Source organism: Buteo buteo, chromosome 27 (genome assembly GCF_964188355.1).
Source record: "Buteo buteo chromosome 27, bButBut1.hap1.1, whole genome shotgun sequence".
In the NCBI taxonomy this organism is placed as follows: Eukaryota; Metazoa; Chordata; class Aves; order Accipitriformes; family Accipitridae; genus Buteo; species Buteo buteo.
In genome coordinates this window covers 12,966,319-12,980,142 of record NC_134197.1, presented here as the reverse complement: position 1 = coordinate 12,980,142, position 13,824 = coordinate 12,966,319, and the positions used below count along the sequence as shown (strand labels likewise).

The following is a 13,824-nucleotide window of genomic DNA, read 5'->3' as shown; positions in this document are numbered from 1 at the left end:
ACTGGTGAAGAATAGCCCCCACAAGTCTGAACCTTGTTATTATGACAAATAAACAAAGCCATGGAGTGGATTTTTATTTTCACTATAATACCTCTGAAGATTGACTAATGAAATCTAGAGATGTTTATCTGGATTTTCACTAGTTTAAGGAAACGGATTTAGTTCTGTGTGCCTCTAACCAAGAGGAAGTTCATCACTGCAGCTGGAGCTGCTGGGAATTGCATGTTTTTTCTAGATTCCCAAAGGAAACACTGTCAGCCAAAGTTAGAAATGGCAGGAGGACAGAAAGCAAGAGGCACAACTGCTGGATTTATACTTACATAGAATTTCTGCTGCTTCGCCTTCTGACTTAGCTGCTGAAACTCTTTTCCAGTTAAGAATTATCTAGTGCTGTCTAGTTCAATACACAGAGACTCTTCTGAGGCCACCTGTGGAACATGAGAAGTCCTGGTTTGAGTTCACGTGTGGAGATATGCCCTCTTTGCTGATTCCAGACATGAGAAGGGGAGAACTCTGCCAATAGGATCTTTGGAGGAAAGATTTGTATGAAAGGATACTACTGAGTGGAGAATGTATAGCGTATTGATCCCTGGGATCTTGGGATGTTGTGCTGTATGAACAGCAAACCGCTCAAAGGTGTCTCCAGATAATGCCTTTGAGTCCTTTCTTTGAAGGGACAATGAGATTGCAAGTACTCCAGTGCCAAGGCCCAACATCACTTATACAGGCATGGTGAAAACTAAGTGAGCAGGTATAACCAACACTGTCTTGTACATGGAGATCTCGCATGTTCCTCAAGAAAATCAGACTGTGGACTTGAAAATTTGGGCACCCTCTAGACTGCTTTTATTTGTAATAGATGATGAGACAAATATGTTCACAGTACTTCTCTACCCACAAGGGTTTTCTAGTATTATAAGTCCCCCAAAAGTAGTAATTAACCAAGTAAATTGGAAACTTAGTCGTCTAATTGATAACCTAGTATTTCTCTTACCTGTTTTGATACACAACAGATTTTGCTGAGTCCAGTCCCTTACAAGAGAGGTACAATGCATTCACCATCAACAGCAGAGTAGTATATATTCCTCTTTGCTTCACAACAAAAAGATCAAAAGGTAATTCAGCAATTGCTTCAGCTCAGATGGCGACTACTCAAAGCGGGTATTACTACCTGAGCATGCTTCTTCAGCAGCAACTGCTGGGATTATTTCACTGCTGATGAAGACCCTGTTGCATGCTGGAGACTGCCAATCCGCCTGTCCCAGAACAATCTTGAAATGTTGCCTCAAGAATGCACAAGACTGCACTGTGTCTCTTTGTTTTGTATTTTTACTGAAAGGTTCCTTAAATATTTGTGTGCCATTTCGTATTTCTTTAAATATAGTAGTTGCTGAGCCTTGCAGAGAGTACTAAATGCTGCTTATGTAAATTAGATTTCTATGGGACTCCCCAAGTGTTCACTGTTCCCACAGCATCTTATCTTCCCCTTTCCCTATTACATAAGAGTGTTTGAAATATGCATGTCTCCCTATCAGCCACTTTCCATTCTTTCAAAGTCTTCCTTCTATAACTGCGCCTTGCATGTGCCTCAGTATGATTTTTGTTAGTTTGTCCTAATTTGGAGCTTTGTTTCTATAGCACTTTGATCAAGAGTGTTCTATCTCCAGAACTTTGAGCTGCATCCCCCTCAAAGGGGACTATTGGTTTGGCTGTTATCAGTGAAGAGAATGGACAGCGTTTCTGACTGAGCTGAGTTCAGTATTTCACTGACATCTGTATAAGGGGCTTTTTATTATTAGTTCTAGTACAGTCCATTAATGTAGCAGTTCTGGATGCCCTGGAGTGGAAGTAGCTTGAAGTTTGTGTAGACTAAGTTACTTATCATTTTTTAAAAAGTACATAACATGGCCCTGCAGCTGGTGATTCTGAGCAAATGTTAACGTTATCAATGGCAGGAGTGTTTCAGAGTGCTTCCTAGCATTGATAGGCAACTGATGGCTTTGAAGACCAAGGTCATCAGGTGGAATCAAGCATACAGGAAGAAGGAAGCCCTTTGCTGTTGATAAACATGAATTATCTTAGTCTGATTTTACTCACTAATCTAGTGGGGAGTAATGGCCTCTACAGAAAAGCAGGTGATTTAGTTCCTTCCATTCTTCTCTGTTAATATGCTGTGATGCATGGGTTTTATCACCAACTAATAGAGGAACATTTCAGGGGACTCCTTGTTAAAATGTTGGCATTGCATCACAGGCACTCTCCCCCCCACCCCAGGTTATGCAATAAAAAGTTTTGAAAGTGCAGCAGAGGTAGAGATCCTAATGGCAATGTCTTCCCAATGCTATAGTAGCCAACCTGGTTGGTTTTGGTGCCACAGTCTGCATTAGGTACTTCTGCAGACCCCTCCAGGGCAGTCTTCTGCTACAGTCAGCAGAGCCGGTTAGCTTTGGAAAGTGTTTGCTTGAAACCCCGTCTCACAGCTTTGCTTTTATTCTCAAGGGGCAACCACATCAAATGGTAAATGTACTTACATGGTTCTTTTAGATCCGGGCTAGATTTGTGGATGCTAGCCTGACACGTACAGTAAGAAGTATGTGTTTTGGCCCAGGGAGAATCAAAACAAAACTAAACAGCAAGCGCAAGTTAGGCAGCCTTCCAAGAAAGTCCAAAATCATGACTGATGCTTGCCGTATCTCACTGGCCTTGCATCAGCAACGGCAGGACATTGTACGAGTAACTGTGAGGTGCCATTGTGCTGAGGGCTACAGTGACGATTTCACCTGATGGAGTATTACTAAAATGTTTTGGTTTCTTTAATATTTTGCAATATTAAAAAGCTTCTGTGGGAACATAGCGGGAATTTTGTGATTTGAAACGTTACCAGGTTGTCAGGTATTCCTGAAAGCTGGAAAAGTTTTTCATTTGCTTCCTTCTGGGCAAATGTTCTCTGTCCATTTAACTCCTGCTGGTGGGTTGGGCTTTGTGGCTTTTTTCCTTTTGTTCTGCTGTTTTAAGTGAAAGCAAAATACTGATGTAATCTTATCAACAGCTGTAGGACTTGGTTATTTTATTTTTAAGGATTTTAAAGGGAAAGTTCAGATAATATGTAGACATGAAGGTGGAGTGTGGCTGTGGTAGGGCTGAATTGGAGCAGAGCTGAATCTTTGAGGCAGTGACAAGCTTTAAACAGGGAACCTGTATGGAGTTGAAACTTTGCCACATGCAGTATGAGTGTCAGTGTTTTAAAACAGGCCATCCTTACCAAAGGAGTGAACAGTTAAATTCTGACTAAAAATGGAACAAAGCTATAGGAAAACAAATTGCCTATGTCCACTTAACAACTGTACTTGAATATTCACAAGCAGATCAGAAATCTGGTCACTCGTAAGAAACTTCCCTTCATGGTCCTCTGAAGTTCAACACTTAGCATAGCTGTTAATGTCCAAAAACCAAAGTGAATGGTCCTTTGAGGCTACACTCATTTATTGATTTTACATTTTTATAAACTTATAAATGTACACAAAAATTTTATACATGTTTATATGCTTTTGGGAAAGGGAAACAACTCTGTTCTGCTCTTGTCTGAACCAATTTTTTGCCTTTTGAAAATCTCATTCATTAGCTCAGATATTTGGATTAAGGAATTAAAGGTTTCTCTTTGTTCTAGTTCAAATATTAAAGGAAGCAGTGAGAAAACCAGTCGATCACACTGAATAGGAAAGCAAGCGCAACACATCATCTCAAATTAATTCCCTATTTGAAATCCTTGCTATCTCCTGTGTGAAACTGGGAAGGGGGATTTACTGGAAGAAAATTGCTTCCTATTCAAAAAGTCATTCTGCAAACAGCAGTTTTCTTTGTCTTAAAGATGCTGTGAGCTCTGCTGCTTTTTGTTGATGATAGAGTAGGTGACAATGTTTTTCAGTCCATGCTGTATTTTATTCTATTGTGGTATGAAATCCCAAAGCCTCTTTAGATTGTTAATAAAAAGCGTAGGCACAATATCCCTTGTACTTTATAAATAAATAAGGCTGGAAAAGTGTTTTAAGCTGAAGATCAGATTTTGTATTCACACTTGTAAGCAGCACAAATGCCATTAGAAAACTGGACTAATGTACAACAAAAGACAAATATTCTCTGCCTATCTACAGCAGAAATGGGCATAAAGAAAAGGAGGCAGTGCTGGTACCTAGAATGCACCTCTCTCCTCTGGCCATGTTTCTGTTTGTTTTTTTTTTTAACTCTGGCTGATGTTTTGATAAGAAATGGTTATAATAAGACCTCCTGGCTTCAGAGGGAGCTGCCACAATCCATGTCCTTGGCTGATCCCCTGTTGCCCCAGCTGGGCTGTGGCCTGAACAATTTGACTTTTTATTTTTTTCCAGCGTGAGCCTAGCTATGGCATTGATACTAGGACTGTGGATAGACTTAGCTGTGTGTTGGCTTGAGCATCAGTATTGCCTAGACATAAAAATAAGAGAGCAGAATGAGGTGAAGCTGGATAATTCCTCCCTCTGAGTTGGCATTACTTGCTTTCTATGATACCAGAGTCAGCTTTAAACCACCTAATTAGGGCATGGCTGTGCTTTGATTTTTTTTTTTTTTTTTTTTTTTTTTTGGCATTACCATATCCTTAGTCACAGCATCTTACTTTGAGATGCTGCTATGCATTCCAATTGGGTGTAATTTAACATTTAGATTTTTAGCTAAGCTTAACATCCCTAGAGGCTTTAGAGTTTGAAGGCTTTTTTTTTTTTTTTTTAATTAAAGAATTACAATGTCCATCAAGCAGTATTTTCCCAGGCTGTCTGCTGTTGATGCAAAGTGGCACACTTAGTTTGCACATAGCATAGGGTAATGACCTACTGAAGGAATTGCACAGTTCAGTGGCAGAGGCTGAGGAGCACCTTGATTATTAGTCATCTATGTAATGGGAACTATTTGAAATCTTGGCTGCTATTCCAAGGAACTACCTTAAAAAAAAAAAACAAAAAACAAACCTTTCCCCCTCCAAAAAAACCCCACCACTCCCACACAGAGAAACCCAGTTATGATATTATAGAGTAGACAGAGTGAAAGTATTTTGACTGCTCTATCATGAATGGGTAACAGAACTGCATTTCCACTTTTTTTAGTTAGACAAGCACAGTTGTGTTTATTATTCTGAGTACAGAAGTCAACACACTTCAGACTTCTGGAAAACATTCAAGGATTTGTATTCTGTGCAAAAAGGGTTTAAAATTAAACGTGCTGCTTGTTAAAAGCAGCCTATCCCAGTTCCTTCTACAGCCAACAGTCCAGAGCAGTGGAAGCCAAGCCAGCATTACTGTGAGGTGAAAACAGAGGGAGAAATCTGAGTAACAGAAATGCACGTGCAGGATTATGTCACATGATACCAGTGGGAAACATCTGTGAATAAAACAGAGTTCAATGTAGAGTCTTAATCATTAAGAAATGTTGATGCACAATCCTTCTGTGAAGGAGGTGTTACCTTACATACTGGAAAACAGATACACGGAGTCCAGTCACTGAATAGTGCAGAAGGGATGGAAAGTAACTCCCACTGTTTATTCTGATATTTTAACCATAAATGCAGCCTCCTGTCAGTAGAAATTTTTCTGAAAAAGTGCAATATTGTCAAAATATCTATAAGATGTAGAGTAAAAGGAGAAAAGAAATGGAAAATAATGGGAAAAGTACATAATCACACAGAAGTATTTGGATAGTTTCACATGTCTTGACAGTGTATTTATGCTACTAGAGGTGGGTAAATGTAGTTGAGTCTTATGAGGCCATCCATGGCTGGTCTGAAGTTGTGGCAGTTCTTCTTAGATCTTCACTCGTTCACTTATTTGTTTCTCCTCTTATAGGAGATGGGGAGCACTTCTGTGGGAAGTTAATTTTAATTTTCTTGGAAAAAAGAGGAGGATTTGGACTCAAATGTTTTGCCCCAGTGCCAGAGAGTCATTAAATTGATTTCTTTAGCATTTAAAGGAAACATGAGCAGGTGCAGTGATAGAAGTATGCTCAAGCATTGAAGAAGTCAGAGATTTTCATACCTTTTGTTTTTTATCTTACATCATTAAAAATACCAGCAAGATATTGGGGGGAAGGGGGAGTCCTTTTTATGTGTATAACATGTCAGAAATCTTCCTGCGGGTGAAGTTATCTGCATTTTAAAAAAAGCAAACTATATAGAAATGTATGTTATAAATGAGATTTGCCTAAATCATAATTAGGACATGTATGTTTGTTAATGATGCAAATTAATCCAGTAAAGGTGACTAATCTAGTAGAGTGCTTTCCCAAGGTAGTGAATGCCCTTATTTGCCTTTTTGAGTAACTTGTGGAGAAGTAGCAGGAAGATCTTCTGAATGTTATATAAATCTACGATGAACTAGAGCAGAAAAATAACTTAAGAGGGTTTTATTCTTTTGCACTGCAATACTTCTGGATAATGTGACTAGGGAAGTTTCGGAATTTTCACAACTCTTCTGTTCTAAATTTTTTAGTTAGTAGAGTTCCTCTAACACTATTCTCTTCAAGCTCTGCAGTTTAAAATGCAAGTAGTTTGTGGCTTTTAAGAAGGCATATGTAATGCAATAATAAAATGCTTCTGTCTTCATGTGTACTTAAGGAAGTAATACCAAAGTAACTCTGAGGTTTTGAACTTGGATTCTTGTTTCTGTTTATTGTTCTAAGTTGACCAGCCAGTGAATAGTTTAAGTTCATTATGCTGATGTATGGGATGTGTTGAGAAACCCTTGATGTTGCTTTTGAAACTAGGGCCTGAGTACTTCTCAAATTTCATCATTGCTTTCCGAGAGAGAGGAGTGGCAAAGAGTTGTACAGAAAGTTACTGGTGCCTGTTGTTCAACCTGAACGTGTTCAAGTTCCAACAGCAGTAACACTGCTGGATCTCAAGCCCTATTTCTGTTCTATGGCAATGCTGTGACCTGTGCTGGTTACTCTGAGAGCAGTCAGTCTGGGCCAGTTTAGATTGTTAACAGATTTTAATAAGTTAACATGAAACCAATATTCAGTATTCAAACAATCTAGGAAATGGAGGGAAATAAAAGATAAATTAGCAGTAACTAGTGTCCACTGCACAGCAGCCTTGAAAATCAAACTAGATTTTAACTGAGGGGATTGATTTTTATTTTTTTTGGGGGGGGGGGGGGAGTGGGGGAGCTTATTTTACTTTGCTTACATCCTAGAAGAATTAAATCTATAGCTAATCAAAAGAAGCAGATGGCTGGTGTTACAGTATTAAGTCATCTTTTTTTGCAGTTCATTATTAAGGACTGTACTTGGAATGAGATTTGCATGTGCTGGGAAAGAGAAAAATGTAGGAACCGCATTACAACTGCAACTTTACATTCTTAGTTCCACTTTTGCATCTTTACAATTCTGTGCGATGGGGCTGAGTACTAAAGCTTCAAGCTAAAAGGCTATGTTCCACTTCTGTGTGGGTGTGGAAGGACCTAGACTGCCAAGGAGAGCATCTGGGACTTAGTAATGGTGGTTTACAGGGGATCACTGGTAGAACAGAGATGGTGCCAGTTAGATTTATGCACTCAGGATTGTTTTGCAATCAAGTCATTGCCTGAGCCTTCTGATTTAGGCTAGAAGAGTTTGGCTACACTTCATGAAAAATCAGAAACTGTCCCTATTGCCTTGCAAACCCTTGGGAAGACTTCGCTTAAAGACACATGCAATTGGAAGTGTGCCAATCAATTAAACAAAAGACTATGAAATGGAAACGGGGAGCCTACTGTGCTCCTATCCAGCAGTCTTGTTACCAGACATACCCACAACTAGAGAGTTTCTGACAAGCCCTGCTTGCTTTATAGCCTAATGAAAGAAGTTTGTCTTTTAACATGTATCTCATATTTAGACATCCCCCATTTTCCTGCCTAAGAAGGAAGATGGAAGCTTATAATACTCCCCATGGGAAATGTCACCAGCAGTGCAATAATTACTACCAAAGCATTTAAATGTTTTACCTGATTTGAAGAGGAAGTTTAAATATGAATAATGCTATATTCTTCAGCAGAAAGAAGCTGTGATGGAACTAATAGTTTAAAATAAATCCAGTTGCTCACAGTAATTACCCAGATAGTATATTGTCTGTGCAAATGCACAGTCCAGGGCCTGCAGCAATATCTTGGAATATATGACTTCTGTCACACCCCCATGCTCTCTTCTCCTATTAAAAAAAAAATAATAATTCTAACTTTGACAAACTGCTTCCATATCTTATCTTTAGCTTTAAACACTCACATTAAAAACGCATTTTTAACACAACAGTTAAATTCAGGAGCTGAAAGGAATGGGTGGGTTTGCTTTCATCAGCAGAGTAAATTACTTTTTCATTTCTGTATTTCTTTACTTATCTTTCAGATTTTATAGTTCAAGTAGAATTTTATTATTTGATTAATGGAAGCAAGGCAGCATACTTAGTATACAGTAACTTCTTCCAGATGATACATGCTTTAATGAACTAGTTAGTGGTGACTCATTCCTCTGCCAGATTCCTTTGCTCCTGGTGCTCTGTTGCTATTGTTGAGCAACAAAAAAATAAGGCAGCGGTTTGGATACCAAAGTCTTCAGAGAATAGCAAATGGAGGATGTGCAAGAGTGTGCAAGTAGGAACTGAGGACTGAGGCCAGAGAAAAGGCTCCAAAAGCAACTGAACTAGTAATTGAGAACACAATAAACCCTTAAATAAATCACTGCTGGCTTGGTACCTAAATGGGACTCTGAACTGCAATTTTTAAAAATGTAATACTTTAAACATAGATGTATCAATCTTTGTGATTGCATTGTCAAAATAAATGAGACATTCGTAACTGGCATGTTGTAAAGGGAAAGTCAACCAGTTGCCAGTGAAAACAAATTGCAGTGCAGTGAGATAAAACCCCTAAACTCAGCACTCCCTCTCATTACGATTAATTAGTTGCCATCAAAAACATCAGAGAACAATGTGCATAGCCTCACTTAGGTCTCCAGGGCACATGGGAAGATTAGCAGCATATATTAAGTGTAATAATTTGTATTGAGCAAGAAAGAGTGTTTTCTTTGTCAGAAAAGTGATCCACCCCTTTCTTTACATGATCTCTCTCCATGGGCTTTTAAGCAGTTTCTTCCATCAGTCCTGTTCCACCTCCACTAAGGAAATGATGAGTCTTGTTCCTGTCTCTCTTCTAGCATATATTTGTAGCAGATAGTTCTCATATTACAGCCAGTAGCTAGATCACATTTTTCCAATATAAATTTAAAATCCATGCGCTAATGTGCATCCAGTGCTTTTGGACTATCAAAGGTGGAAGCTGCTATCTACCAATAAGAATCCAGTTAATTTCTCAGTGTGTAACTAAAGAGTTATGCTTTTTAAATTGTTAAGATCAATAGATCAAATTATTGCTTATTCTTCCTGTCTCTTGCCAGGTTCATTCAGTGTAAAACTACTGTATTGAACCTATTCATCCACATGCTTAGTTAAGGGAATAGAAATGATAAATATTTAAAAGACTTCAGATTTATGTTCGCCTTCATTAATAAACTAGTAAATACCTTTAGATGTACTATTCTACCAAGTGATATGACTCATACCAAAGATACATGTTCTTCTGTAATCTACATCTGTATGCATACAAAAATAAATTTTCATTATCAAATGGAAGCACTATGAAATCTTAGTCAAAGTTTTTCTTCCATGAATAAATGACTCCAGGGAACACTTGGCTTCTGTGTACTATTCTCTGTATTGGCTCCCCTTGAAAACAAAGCCATACCAGGTGTCATGGTTTAACCCCAGCCAGCAACTAAGCACCACGCAGTTGCTCACTCAAAAACATAGCACTGTACCAGCTACTAGGAAGACAATTAACTCTATCCCAGCTGAAACCAGGACATCATGCCAAAGGCCTGTGTGATAAGCTTCCACAGGATTAGTTGAAGTGCCTAAATGTTCAAAGCTCCAATGATGGCTGCACTCTGCTGGAACTAAGGAACTGCCAGCTATTGTGGGGAATGCTAAGATAAGGAGGGAAGTGACTTTTCCAAGAGCAGACTTAACCTGTGAGTAAGCAAACAGTAACTGGTTGTGTAGTTTTCAATGACAGATTAAAATTTATTTCCATCACTTTCATATAGAAGCTTTTTGGGGGATGCTAATTAAACACAGCAGAATTGTTTCCAACATATAATGAAAGTTGATAGTGCTACTTTAGGTGACTGGAATATACTGTCTTAACTTCTGTTCATTTAATACAGGATGTGCTGTGAAGAATAGCAGGGAATAATACACTTAAATATTAGTGTTAGTTAGTGGGGAATAATACACTTAAATATTGTGTCTGTGTATATTGTATTGTTGAATTCTAAGTGGCTCTGTTTCCTTTTAATTTTAATTTGTTCATGTTGTTCTTGACCTAGCTACTGTTGCCTTTGTTCACTAAAACAATCCCTTATTATGTAAAAATTAGTAATGTCTTTTAGATGGATGAAAAAAAAAACCAAACCAAAAACCAGGTGTATAAAATATTACCAAAAACCTGTAAATATTTCATGAAAGGAAAACAAGGTTCAACTAGAGTTAAGGAGCCAAGCCGTCATAGCATTAAAAATACATAGCTCTGTACAGTCTAGTAGGACAGCACCTGAAGTGTTTAGTTTGTAGGGAGTTGTCTGCTTGCCAGTAGTGGATGTAGAACCACAATGTGCGAATTAAATCAGATGGAATAAGGCACGCTGACTGGAGTGATCTTTGACTTGCTGGATGGGGGTACATTTGACCAAGAAAAGAGGAAAAATCCTTTAGTTGAATGAAGCGCACACATATTTATGGGATTAGAGATATGGGTGGAAAGTACTGCTGGCCCAACCTCTTATGTGAAGCATGGCTATTGGTGTCATTAAATCAGATCAGCTGTAGCAGAGTCTTGAAAACTTCAGAGATTGAGATGTTTCTCCTCTCCCTCCAGAGGGGAAAAATGGCCCTGCTTTAGGAGGGGGGTTGGACCAGATAACCTCCAGAGGTCCCTTGCAACCTCAACCATTCTGTCTGTGATAGGAGAAAGTCAAACACACCTTAATTGAAGGCTCTCTCCCTTAAATGTTAGGGAGGAAACACATGTTCACAACCAAGTGTATCATCTGTATGATTAATGTTGTATAGTGACCTCTCTGAAGATATAATGAAATACTAAAATGTGTTCAGTTAAAGAGTATGTATAGTAGTGTTGCTCATGAGATGTGACTTAGGGCTGTATCAGCCTTGAAGAATGTTATCCCTCTTGAAGATCACTTAAGCTAAAAGAATGTACAAAAATAGACTGTAAAGTCAGAAAATCACCCAGGCAGAGAAAATGTTAATGTCATCCAAGCTGGGAACAAAAATAAGGGGGAAGAAATGGATGTTGCATGAAGTGAAGAGAGTGGTAGCTTCAGCTCTGAGCAACCTCAGCAGAGGAAACTCCCTAGTTCCACAATAATGTGAGGTTATTTCTGAAAGTCAAAACTTGGGATTTGGTACAACTACATTACATCTTCTCCCATATCTGCTCCTGGGACGTGACTCAGAAAAGTCTTGAGACAGCTGGGAGAATTGAGCCGTTTCAAGTATGTTCTGTGTCTTACTTGTTTTGGTTTTGATAACTTTTTATTTCCTATTTTGTAATCAAGAATGTAACCCTCTGCTTTGCTAGACTAAACTAATTTGCCTTTTTGGATTTGTCTAGCATTAATGATAGCCTCACACAGTTGTGCCAAGTATAAAGCATCTTGTCTTTTTCCCAACATAGCTGTATTTATTGTAGTGTAACAGAGAACTTGAAATCCAGGAAAGGTTCAGGAAGCTAATTTAGGGTGACTTTCTCACCAAGCTGCAGAGGTTGATTTGATAGCTAGTATAACCAAGGGTTGAATATGAGAGAGAAATACCAGCCAGTAAACTCTCTGACAAGGACCAGGCAGAATACAATTCTTCTGACTACCAGTTCATGTATTTTCATACAGCCCAATTTCTGCTGTGTTGTGTAAACCCCAGGACTAGCAAGGATGTGCAGAAGGGGGGTAGTTGTTTCTATTTCTTATTTCCAAAGACTTTTCAGGAGATGATGCAATACCTTTGCCTGATTTTCTAAAAAACACTGTAAACAGGTAAATTTCACCCATTTCAGGCTAAATAAAGGAGAATTGTCAGGAAAAGCTTTGTTGGAAGGTCTGGAGGAGTAAGAGGTACTGGATGATCCCACCACTGAGTGAACCAGCCCAAGAAATAATGCTGTTCTTCCATCAGAACTGTATGTATTTGGACAACTGTTTATATCCCTATACGGTGTACTTCCATGCAATGTGTATCGATGATGCCTCAAGGCAAGATTAAACAGCAGTAGTCTGGAGACTGGCAAAGAGGATGGTTAAAGAGGGTTGTTTTCATCTGCCTTCTCTTCCCTTCTCTCTTAAGTTTTTTGCTTCTCCTCTAATTTCAAGGCATTTCTCGATGGATAAAACCTGTTATGGGAAATGAGCAAACATGCTTACTGTTTGCCTGCAGCTGGGCATTGAATGGTGCTTATCATATTGGTCTAGGCACCGGGTTTCATTTTTTTCCTCATTAGACTGAATGTATACTTTAAAAATTAAACATAGGCGCTCAGCAGGAATGCAAATCTCTGCTATTTATTGGGGCTGTGGGAGGGATATCCCTGTGGAGGGAGCCAATGTAGATAAGACGCAATGGAATTTCAAAGCAGAGGAAGCACATGAGAGTCAGAGATGTGGTTAGATGTAATGAATCTTAATTTTTCTTTTTCCGAGGCCCAACCCTTCTATAAGCAGAGATGATTGAGCAAAATATATTGACAGATACAGGAATCTATTCCTATGGATAAGACTTTGTATTTTTCCTTGCAAGCAAACATGATGTTAAATGTGACAAACTTCTCGGTGTAAAAGAAAAGCCTGTGGGCTACAGATTGAAGTCCTGGTAGACAACCTGTCAAAATGGCAATGTGGAATAAAACAGTAATTTTCTTTTTTCTGTGTTGCACTTCTGTGGGCATATTTACAATAGGAAAAGAACTCACACTTGTGGTACGTATCCTGTAGTATCACTAGATATGTTGTAATATTGCCAGCTGTAGCATTTTGTGTGTATTACTGCTAGTAATGCAAATTAAGTTTCCTGCTATTTCCTTTTAAGAAGAAATTTAACCCATTGGATGGAAAGGAAACACCTGGATCAGGTCAGCCTTGCAGTTACAGGTAACAGTGCAGAAGCAGCCAGTTCAAAAGGGTATAAAGGAGTTAACCAAATAGGCCACTGGACTGCACAATTGCTTTCCAAAACCATATAACAAATCCTACATCAATAAAGAAGATTCCAGAGCCACAGGCAACACAAGAGGATGAAGTTTACCACAAGTTTTTTGGCCATTGCAATAATGATAAAATTTGCTAAATAAAAATTCAGAATCTTCCCAAGAAAGGACATTTCCTGTGCTGAAGACAACATCTGTGTGTCTTTCTCAAATCCCAGCTTTAAGTTCCAGATTTGTAACCACAGTGGAAGTTCAGGATTTTGATGCAACTTCTGTGATTTTTTTTTTTTTTTTTTTTTTAATCATTAAACAGGTAATTTCTTGACTTGCATATGACCTGCTGTATGGTGGGGCACTGTATCTATTTTAACTGTTTTTTCTGTTTTCAGCTGCAAAAGAAAGAATTGCAGGCTATAATACTTCTCTCACAGCACCTTGGTATGAGTCCCTGAAGCTGCATATTATTCCTGCCAGGTCATGCAACTATAATATCATG

At 38.6% G+C, this 13,824-nt stretch overlaps 1 long non-coding RNA gene across 6 annotated transcripts in view; it reads left to right on the top strand.

Moving 5' to 3' along the window:
* LOC142045437 (uncharacterized) overlaps positions 1–13,824 on the top strand; it is a 92,970-nt gene that overhangs the window by 28,046 nt on the left and 51,100 nt on the right. For 4 of the 6 annotated variants that reach the window (XR_012654592.1, XR_012654590.1, XR_012654588.1 and 1 more), the window contains one exon: positions 12,186–12,308. The exons of the other annotated variants lie outside the window; for them this stretch is intronic. This is a non-coding gene — a long non-coding RNA (uncharacterized LOC142045437). The remainder of the gene's footprint in view (positions 1–12,185; positions 12,309–13,824) is intronic. 6 annotated transcript variants of the gene reach the window in all.